This window comes from Apium graveolens, chromosome 2 (assembly GCF_009905375.1).
Source record: "Apium graveolens cultivar Ventura chromosome 2, ASM990537v1, whole genome shotgun sequence".
NCBI classification, from domain to species: Eukaryota; Viridiplantae; Streptophyta; class Magnoliopsida; order Apiales; family Apiaceae; genus Apium; species Apium graveolens.
The window spans coordinates 320,853,680-320,864,916 of NC_133648.1; the positions used below are offsets into that span (position 1 = coordinate 320,853,680).

General features: G+C 41.3%; 1 non-coding gene across 1 annotated transcript; it reads left to right on the forward strand.

Moving 5' to 3' along the window:
* Positions 1-11,130: 11,130 nt before the first annotated feature.
* Positions 11,131-11,237, forward strand: LOC141709599 (small nucleolar RNA R71). The gene has a single exon (XR_012570165.1). It is a non-coding gene; the product is annotated as a small nucleolar RNA R71 (small nucleolar RNA).

An 11,237-nucleotide genomic window follows, 5' to 3' on the forward strand; every position in this document is an offset into this window, starting at 1 on the left:
TATTCGAATTTAAAATAATATGAAACTTGATTTAAAAAGATATTCAATATTATACCCCTCATTTTAATAGGGTGCGTGTTATGGATAAAAAATATAAATTTATCGCGTATTTAATGTTAGTGTTTGATAAATTTTTGTGCTTGTGTTTTGTGGCTTGAATTTGTCCTCACAAGATGCCTACGTACCTTGATGTATGCTAAGAATCAAGTCAAAATGTAGTTCTTGGTGATATTTGCCCTCGAGGCTATGGCGGCGAGAGCTCACCAAGGACGTAGTAACTTTCATATCCTTCGAGGATTGAGTCTAAAACATTATTCTAGGTAATGGCCTCATGGCTTGTAGGCTTCTCGGCTTTGTAACGTGTGGAGCTCTTGTTCCCAAAACATCCTACTAAATTTGAAGGAGTAAGACTCTTTATATATACGTTGAGAGTCTAGGAATTAAGATAGAATTGGATGACTTGGTGGACAAGTCTCCACCTCTGATTGAACTATGGAGTCTTAAATAGTAGGAATTACTTTCCTTCTGAATTTAGGTTGTTTGGAGACCACTTCTTGCAGAAATAGTTACTTCTTTGAACACATTAATTTAGCTGTTTAGTTAGCCTCTTTATTAATTACGAAATTAATTAATAATTAGGGGTTTGGGCATTATTAATCGGGCTTTTCCCTGGACCAAATCAGATCTAATTAATGCGACATTAAGGGATTTGCTCAAATGAGAACTCCCACTAATATGAGAACTGAGATCTAATCCCACCCCATACATTATTTATCCCAATTAAATCATAGCCACACATTTAATATCTTAAAATATACTTTTTTTACTTTATCTCTCACCTCTACCCTATTTTCTCTCCACCCACCATAACCACCTGCCTGCACCCACTACCTCCGTTGCCCAAACTCACGCCGCCGTCTGCCGCCACACTCCGTCAGCTGTAAGCGCAAATCTGTTCATCATCGTCATCATCTCTCTCTCTCTCCCTCTCTCTCCCTCTCTCTCTCCCTCTCTCTCCCCCCCTCTTCCTCTCCTCCACTAACTCCGCCAAACACCACTCCAACTATTCTGTCACCACTAGCTCCGCCATTTCCGCTGCCAAAACACTCTCAGACATGCTCTCGAAACTCCGACCCTATTTTTTCCGATATGAAACTCTGATCAATTGAACTCTCATCTATATCTAGTAACACGATTTGATTTTTCTCATATTTTCATTCAGTGTTTATGATTTTATACAACCTGGTAATTACTTGGTGATTCTATATTGTTGATCGAGTTATTTCCATCAAGTTTTGTTAATTTTTATGATGGTTGTGTTGATTTTGGTGATTTTGTAGGAGGTGGTGTGATGGTTGTGGTGTTTATAGTTTATTTGTGGTGATTTTGTTATGATGTTGGTTGTCGGAGGTGATGAATGAAGCTGGTGGTTGGATCTGGTAGAGATAAATAGTGGCTGAGTGTGGTGATTTTTTTTGAACGACGGTGATTTTTCATTTATGGGGGGTGATTTTTGATTTTCCGGTGGTGATTTTTGATTTTCCGGTGGTGATTTTTTATTTGACGCTGGTGATTTTCTGGTGGTCGTCGGAGGTGGTGGTGGTCGTCGGTGGTGGTGGTGGCCAAAAATGGTAGTTGCTGGTTGTTGGAGGTGGTGGTGGGTGGTAAGTAGAAAGAAGAAGATGGAAGAGATGAAGGTTGGAGAAGATGATTGGATTTAAATGAATGGTCTAGATAAATAATAGATTTAATTTTTTATGGTTGAGATTAGATCTCACATCTCACCAAAAAAAGGTTCTCAATGGAGTAAGACCCGCGACATTAATTTCATAATTAGGGTTACTTTTAGTGCAAGCACTTCTCCAGTGAATTATCTAAATTTTTTTATTCGTAGTGCTTGGCAAAGCATGGTTATTTCTTAGTTCTATTATAGTCTTAATATTTTTATAATCAAGGGCCAAGCTAAAAAATAACAAATGTTTGCAGTAATCAGTAACTAATAAAATAATTATTGCTTGTAGACAAAATGATATGAAATGTGATTTTTTTATTATTTAAAAGGCATGTGTTTTAATCTCATAAAACTAGGCCCTTATACAATATTTTAAGAATTAGTATTGCTATATTATGGATTTCTTTCCGATTCTTCAACAGAGGTAGTAGAGGCATGTTAAGGCGAAAACATGCACTAATATTCACGCAAGTATACGCGTTCGCAAGTAATATAGAATACTTTCTAGTTCGTTCCCTCAGAGACTCAGACTAAGTTATTGTCTAATTATACTCACTCACCAATGTATGATTACTTCTCAATGTTAAGATAACACTTAAAATTGTTGATTAAATATTAATTATAATTAACTACTTAATTAACCACTTAACTAACACTTCAATTTATCAATAATAAAACACTCATGAGATCACAACTTCATTATTACTTCCTTCTATAGCCATTGTTATTACCTTTAGCATGTGACAGTGATGATATTAATCGAATAACACGGAACTGATAAAAGCCAACTTTCATTGTACTAATACCATTCTACCAAATATCCACAATTAAGATAGAAGTTGAATAGTCATCAATTATGTTGAGTTCCTATATGTCTACAAAAATTGACAACATAACGATTTAAGCACAAGTTATTCCTTTTGATTACATAGGGCAAATAAAACTGTTAGAGTTACCCACTAATCATGCACAACGTACATGAACCTATGCTAGCATGGCAAGTTCTAAATCTCAAGATCCACCGTCGCTTCACAAGAGATTAACACCCTATCTTATATGTTCGCGACGCACATAAGACGAATACGCACAACCAATACTAGATATCATGCAATCATCACACACTAAAGTATTAAACAATTAACTAAAGAATTCCATAATAAATCCGTTGCAACCCCATGATCACAATTAGCCCATAATAGAACTTATCGCCATCATGGGTTCATATGAAATCATGATAAACAACACAAGAAAATAATAACTAAACTAATTATATTAAAACAGAGTACGTCACAAGAGTAAATAAGTCAAAGCAAGAAAACTAGCATCCAACGTTACAACGAAACAAGAATCACAAGAAAATATGCTTCCTCTTCGCTGCAGTGTGCCAAATCGGTCTTCTTCCTTATCTCCTTCGCTTCTTGCGCAAAACACAATCTAAAACATAATCTCCTTCATTCTCTCTGTGAAAACGTCTCTAATCTACTTATATAATAGTCCCCTAAAACTCAGATTACATAGAAGTTGGAAGCCAAACAGAAGTAGAAGTCTAAAATAATTTATCCTTTTCCCCGACCCTGCGCGGCCGCTCAGCATTTCTGCGCGGGCGCGCAAGGCTGCTGCGCGGCCGCTCAGCATTGCTGCGCGGGCGCGCAGGACCCTACTGGAAAAAATTCAGGTTTACTCCGCTTCTTCGCCGTAATCTGCCCGTTCTTTTCCTCTCGCAATGGTGAACACATGCCAAGGCTTATTCTTGATGATTCCTCCTCCGAAATGCAACTAATACCCTGAAATGCATAAACACTAGAAAAACGCATCAAATACACAAAATACTTGATTTCAAGACACCAATTTAAGCCATTTTAAGACGTTCTAAGTGGTATAAAATGTCACTTATCACACCCCCAAACTTAAATCGATGCTTGTCCTCAAGCATCACAGACTCAAAACAAATAAAAATATGCATGAATGCAATCTATATGAAAATGCAACGATCCCCCTTACTACAATTAACCAACCAAATTGTCACATCTCAACGAATGCAGTTAGACAACTAAAGATCAATAAACTCATGCAAACGGATATACAGCCAGAAACGTGGTGTGTGCAAATGCTTAACAGATATGCTTCGGAACTAGACCAATTATTATGACTAGACTATCTTCAAGGCAATCCTACGATTATACAAAGAATAAAAATTCTAGGCACAAAGTGATATACAACACTACAAGAACTCTGGAGCTTACTACGGAATTGTGCTTTTTATTTACAACTCAAATGCTTATTTGACCGTGCAATGAGTGAGGTCCACAAAAGACTTATACAATGGTATCCATGTAACGAGCGTTAGGTTAGCGGATCCCAGACTCTAAAAGCCTTAGGTCACTAGGCACAAAGTCCCCTAAGAACTTAATAACTCGAATACCAAAGAGCCCACTCTTGATCAATTATGCAAAAAAAAATTTTTTTTTTCTTCTGAGCAAATGCGTTTCGCTCCATCTTGCTCAACCCTAGACTACTCGCATAACATGCGAGCCGGCTACTAGCCATTTGACGCCTAGCAACAAATTCCATTTTTACTCCATTTTTTTTTCTTTTTCATGCCTTTACCACTAAGAACCTATTATCAAATTCTAAGCATAATAAATAGATTATCCTCGAAAATAATCAGATCATAACAACAATCTAGCCCTTAAGCATTCTCTAAGACTTAGTGAAAATACAAGTGCTTCTAGCATGCATATCAACCTACACAACTTAATATCACTTTAATGTTATCACTACACTCGCATCAATATCACAATTTAGTCGATAAATCATTGCAAAAGGGATCATGGTATATGCATGAGCTATATGATATGACAACAAATAAAGCTATATAAAAAAACTATATGGCAAAAATTATGCAACTATATGAACTAACTATCATGAATATGCAACTATATGACACACACAAAATATTCCTTAACTACCACCCCCAAACTTAAAATCTTCACTGTCCCCAGTGAAGGTAGTAGAAAGGAACACAGGGTATACCTACTCGGAGTCATCATCATCATCACCCTCAGTGGGTGGAGTATCAGGCGGCGGGTATGCAGAGTCCTCACCAAAAACTGGCCACTGGATATCAGCTCCAAGGCCTCGAAAAGCAGTCCCTAACGCAAGAGTGAGCTCCTGAGCAAACCTGCTCTGCGTCTCATACATGGCATCCATCCGCCGTGAAAGCCTCCTATACTGGGCATCGCCCATCCCAGCACCCTCCTGAGCTCTCGAAGAACCAGCCTCACCACGTCCTGGCCTAGCCATAGTAGCACCTCGTGCTGGACGCCCTCCTGGAAGACGATAACCCAGCCCATGCTCCTCAGGCTCACCACCGGTCCACTCCTGCATCCCATTCAGAGTGCCAGAATCTATCGGAGCTGCTGGCAACTGCAACTGCTCATGAGCCGACCAGTTCACTCCTACTGCTCGGCATAGCTTCATAACCGTGGATGCATAAGGGATGTTCATATGTTTTGCTCCCCTCAAAAACTTCAGAATTCCTTGGTAGATAAACTCACCAAGGTCCACATAGTATTCCTCATTCAGAATTCCCCACAACAACTATGCTCTCTCAACTGTGACCTCGTGTGCATGTGAAGAAGGCAAAATATTAGCACATATAAATGCATTCCATGCACGGGCAAACCTGTTCATGGCGATCGCCGGAAAGTGACGATACTCATTATTGGCTGGACTGCGGTTCCAAACTGTGCCCGGTCGACAGAGAGTCGCACAAATCAAATCCAAGTCAAAATCCTCAGCAGTCTTTTCATTCCAGTTCTCCTCCTCGGGCTTCCTCTCTCGCTGTCCAATCACACGGCGAATCGCCGCAGGATGATAATCAACCGTCAGCCCATGAACTACAGAAAACCCATTCTTTTCAGCCTTCGCGTTCGCGTAGAACTCGCGAACAACACTCATCGGTACTGCTTCGGGTGACTCACAAAAAGCTATCCACCCCTTCTCTGCAATCATGGGCAACAACTCACCATCCCTCCCTGATGGTAAAAACCCCCTCTCCTTCAGAATCGGCTTCCCCAACAGCCTAGTGTACTCCTCCTCCGCAGCTCTGTCAGTTAACCAAGGCCTTGCAGCAGTACCCCTTGATGAATCAGCAGTAGGAACTGTGATGCTGCTGTCAATAGTGCGTGCTCTCTTGGGTGCCATTGATTTGTGAATAAAAGTGTGTAAGAACTGATTTTTGATGTTTATGAGAGGGTTTAAGTGTAGGAAATTTGTGGGAGATATGTGGGATAAGTGTATGTATATATAGGGTGTGGAGTAGGTTAAATTAGATTAGGAGTGGGGTTGAGGGATAAAATCATGGGGTAATGGGAAAAGAATTCGTGGGTTTATGGGCTGTGATGGGTTTTTGTGTTTTTGTTTTTTTTTTTTTCTGAACTGTAAAAATTTTTCTGAAACTCGACCCCTGTGCGGCCGCTCAGCATAGCTGCGCGGGCGCGCAGAGGGTCTCTGGAAAATAAAATTTTCAGCCCCTGTTTTCTGATTTTTTTGTGTTTTTGGATAGGTTATTAACTTCTAAGGGTTCCTGTAACAACAATTCATGGGTTGCCTCCCACGCAGCGCTTCTTTTTCGTCATTAGCTTGACGTTCCGTACCTTTCTCAAGTAGTCAACAAAATGGCACTAACCACCTCTCGGTTTGCCATGTCCCCATAGTAGTGCTTCAACCGCTGACCGTTAACCTTGAATGCTTGGTCCGAATCATTCTCAAAAATTTCCACCGCTCCATGTGGAAACACAGTTTTGACAATAAAAGGTCCAGACCACCTTGATTTCAACTTCCCAAGAAAAAGTCGGAGCCGAGAGTTGAATAAAAGAACTTGTTGCCCTGGCACAAATAACTTAGGATGTAGCTTCCTATCGTGCCACCTCTTCACCTTTTCCTTATACATTTTGTTATTCTCGTACGCTTGCAGTCGAAATTCATCAAGTTCATTAAGCTGAAGCATTCTTTTCTTACCAGCTGCATCTAAATCCAGGTTCAATTTCTTCAATGCCCAGTAGGCCTTATGCTCAAGCTCCGCCGGTAGATGACATCCCTTACCGTACACCAACTGAAACGGTGACATCCCAAGTGGAGTTTTGTATGCTGTTCTGTAAGCCCAAACAGCTTCATCGAGCTTTAAAGACCAATCCTTCCTTGACGGACAAACAACCTTCTCTAGAATGCGCTTTATCTCTCTGTTAGACACTTCCGCTTGACCATTTGTTTGCGGATGATAGGCAGTAGCTACTCGATGATTCACATTATAACGCTGCATCATAGAAGTGAACTTACGGTTGCAAAAATGCGATCCTTCATCACTTATGATTACCCGAGGCGTTCCAAACCTTGTGAAAATTTGCTTATGAAGAAAATTTAGCACTGCCTTTGCATCATTTGTCAGTAAAGCTTTAACTTCGACCCATTTTGAGACATAATCGACTGCCAGCAAGATGTACTGATTATTGCAAGACGAGATAAAAGGCCCCATGAAATCGATTCCCCATACATCAAAGACCTCGACTTCAAGCATCACATTTAATGGCATCTCATCCTTCCTTGACAAATTTCCCACTCTTTGGCAACGATCACACCTTAAAACAAACTGATGAGCATCCTTGAACAAAGTAGGCCAGAAAAAACCTGCTTGCAGAATACGAGCTGCCGTCTTCTCACCTCCATAGTGTCCACCATAAACCGTGGAATGGCAGTCTCGTAATATCCCCTCCGTCTCACAGAACGGGATACATCTCCTGATGATCTGATCAGCTCCCTGTCTAAACAAATATGGTTCATCCCACATATACCACTTCACCTCATGCAGAAACTTTTTCTTTTGAGCGGATGTCAAATTAAGCGGCATTATATTGCTGACAAGATAGTTTACAATATCTGCAAACCATGGTTCTTCCTCCTGAATTACAAACAACTGCTCATCCGGAAAAGATTCATTGATTAACGTCCTATCTTGTGAAGTAGAATCGGGATTCTCCAACCTAGAGAGATGGTCAGCTACTTGATTCTCGGTACCTTTTCTATCTTTGATCTCTAACTCAAATTCCTGAAGTAAAAACACCCAACGAATGAGTCTCGGCTTCGAATCCTTCTTAGAAACCAGATAGCGAATAGCTGCATGATCAGTGAATACTGTTACTTTCGTACCAAGCAGATAAGATCGAAATTTCTCAAAGCCAAAGACTATAGCCAAAAGCTCCTTCTCAGTAGTGGTGTAGTTCAATTGGGCCCCATTTAAAGTCTTACTCGCATAGTAGACCACATGGAAGAGATTTTTCTTGCGCTGTCCCAGAACTGCACCTACCGCATAGTCACTCGCATCACACATCATCTCAAACGGTTCTGTCCAATCTGGTGCTGTAATAACTGGTGCCGTGATCAAACTCTCCTTGAGAGTCTCGAATGCTGCCAAACATTCATCATCAAATTTGAAAGGCACATCTTTCTCAAGTAAATTGCACAACGGCTTAGATATCTTTGAAAAGTCCTTGATGAATCGCCGATAAAAACCCGCATGACCGAGAAAACTACGGATTCCTTTTATCGAATTAGGTGGGGGAAGATTTTCAATGACTCCCACCTTGGCCTTGTCCACCTCCAGACCTTTGCTAGAGACCTTATGCCCAAGGATAATGCCTTCACGCACCATAAAATGACATTTCTCCCAATTAAGCACCAAATTAGTTTCCACGCATCTTTTGAGTACGGCGCGCAGATTATTCAAACATTCATCATATGAGTGTCCAAAGACGGAGAAGTCATCCATGAACACTTCGACGTTATTTCCAATCATGTCAGAGAATATAGCCATCATACATCTCTGAAAGGTGGCCGGGGCGCCACATAACCCAAACGATACTCTACGAAAAGCAAATGTGCCAAATGGACAAGTGAAGGTAGTCTTTTCCTGATCCTCTGGTGCAATACAAATCTGATTATACCCGGAATAACCATCCAGAAGACAAAAATACTCATGTCCCGCCAATCTGTCAAGCATTTGATCAATGAATGGGAGAGGGAAGTGATCCTTCCTTGTGGCTTTGTTCAATTTTCTATAATCCATGCATACTCTCCATCCTGTAACTGTTCGAGTAGGGATGAGCTCATTCTTTTCATTTGCGACCACAGTGATACCTCCTTTCTTAGGTACACATTGCACGGGGCTCACCCACGAGCTGTCAGAAATAGGATAAATGATGCCTGCATCTAGCCATTTCAGAATTTCTTTCTTCACCACCTCCTTCATGATCGGGTTCAGTCTTCGCTGCTGTTCCACAATTGGCTTACTACCTTCCTCTAACAGAATTTTATGCATACAATATGAAGGACTTATCCCCTTGATGTCTGCTATGGTCCATCCTATAGCCGATTTGAATTCTCTCAAAATCCTTAAGAGCTTGTCTTCCTCACTACCTGAAAGGTTAGCTGAAATAATAACAGGTAACGTAGATGAATCACCTAAAAAAGCATACCTCAAGTGTTCAGGTAATGGTTTGAGCTCCAAGGTAGGTGCTTCCTCTATTGATGGTTTGAGCTTCCCTTCAGCATTCTTAAGGTCAGAAGTACCAAGAGATTCAAATGGTATGTCGAGCTTTCGCTTCCATGGAGAAGCGTTCAGATATTGTAATTGCTCGTTGCTATCTTCATCATCGCTGTCAAAATCCCCCACTAAGGCCTTTTCCAATGCATCAGACATTAGCATGTGATCGAGTTCCGAAGTAACTGCAGAATCAATCACATCCACTTTTAAACACTCCTCATCTTCTGTAGGGAATTTCATTGCCTTGAATACGTTGAAGGTCACATCCTGATCTTGGACCCGCATAGTAAGTTCCCCTTTTTGCACATCTATCAAGGTACGGCCAGTAGCCAAGAAAGGCCTCCCCAAGATTATGGGAATCTTCTTATCTTCCTCAAAATCCAGAATAACAAAATCTGCAGGAAAGAAGAGCTTATCCACCTTGACGAGCACATCCTCAACTATGCCCCTTGGGTAAGTAATGGAACGGTCCGCCAATTGTAGCGACATGTATGTGGGTTTTGGATCAGGCAGATCCAGCTTTTTAAAGATCGACAAGGGCATCAGATTAATGCTTGCTCCCAAATCACAAAGGCACTTGTCAAAAGTTAGATTGCCAATGGTGCAAGGAATGGTGAAGCTTCCTGGATCTTTCAGTTTTGGTGGTAACTTTTGCTGCAGAACAGCGCTGCATTCTTCCGTGAGAGCAACGGTTTCAAGGTCATCCAGTTTTACCTTCCTTGAAAGAATAGTCTTCATAAACTTCGCATAACTAGGCATTTGTTCCAGAGCCTCAGCGAAAGGTATATTGATGTGAAGTTTCTTGAACACCTCCAGAAACTTCCCGAACTGTCTATCCAGCTTTTGTTGCTGCAATCTCTTAGGAAAAGGTGGTGGAGGATAGAGCTGTTTCTCTCCTGTATTAGCCTCAGGCAGAGTGTGTTCAACAGTAGTCTTCCTTGGTTCCGCCACTTTCTCCTTTTGCTTAGATTCTTCATCTCTAACTTCAGCTTCGACTTCTTTTGCCTTTTCAGCATCAGCTACTTTTCCAGACCTTAAGGTAATAGCCTTGACTTGATCTTTAGCTTCCTTCCTGCCTGGTACTTCCGTGTCACTGGGAAGAGTGCCAGGTTGACGATTGAGCACTGCATTGGCTAATTGACCGATTTGATTTTCCAAGGTCTTGATAGAAACCGCCTGACTCTTGCACAACAGCTTAAGTTCCTCAAAATCAGTACTAGTAGATGCAGCTGCACTTCCTTGTTGATGATATGATTGCCTTGTAGCATACTGCTGTGGTTGCTGGAATCCAGGTGGGTTAAACTGTTTACTCACTCCTTGCTGATATGGTGGCTAAATAGCATTCTGATTATTTCCCCAGCTGAAATTTGGATGATTTCTGTTGTTAGGATGATAGGTCGCTGGCACAGGCTGCTGTTGTCGCTGATAATTATTCAAATACTGAACAGATTCGTTGACAAGAGAACACTGATCCGTAGCATGAGAACCTGCACAAAGCTCACAAACCATAGCTATTTGATTAACTCCATACGTAGCCAAAAAATCAACCTTCATTGATAGCGCTTGGAGCTGGGCTGCAATAGCGGTGGCTGCATCAACTTCCAGAATACCTGCGACCTTGCCTGACGTCATCCTCTGAGTTGGGTTTTGATGCTCGTTTGCAGCCATTGTCTCTATAAGATTATACGCCTCAGTATAGCTTTTAGCCCATAAGGCTCCTCCAGCTGCTGCATCGAGCACGGGCCGAGATTGGGCCCCCAAACCATTATAAAAACCAGTGATTACCATCCAATCCGGCATTCCATGATGTGGACATTTTCTCAACATTTCCTTGTAGCGTTCCCAAGCCTCGCACATAGATTCTGTAGGTTGCTGCGCAAACTGAGTAAGAGCACTCCTCATAGC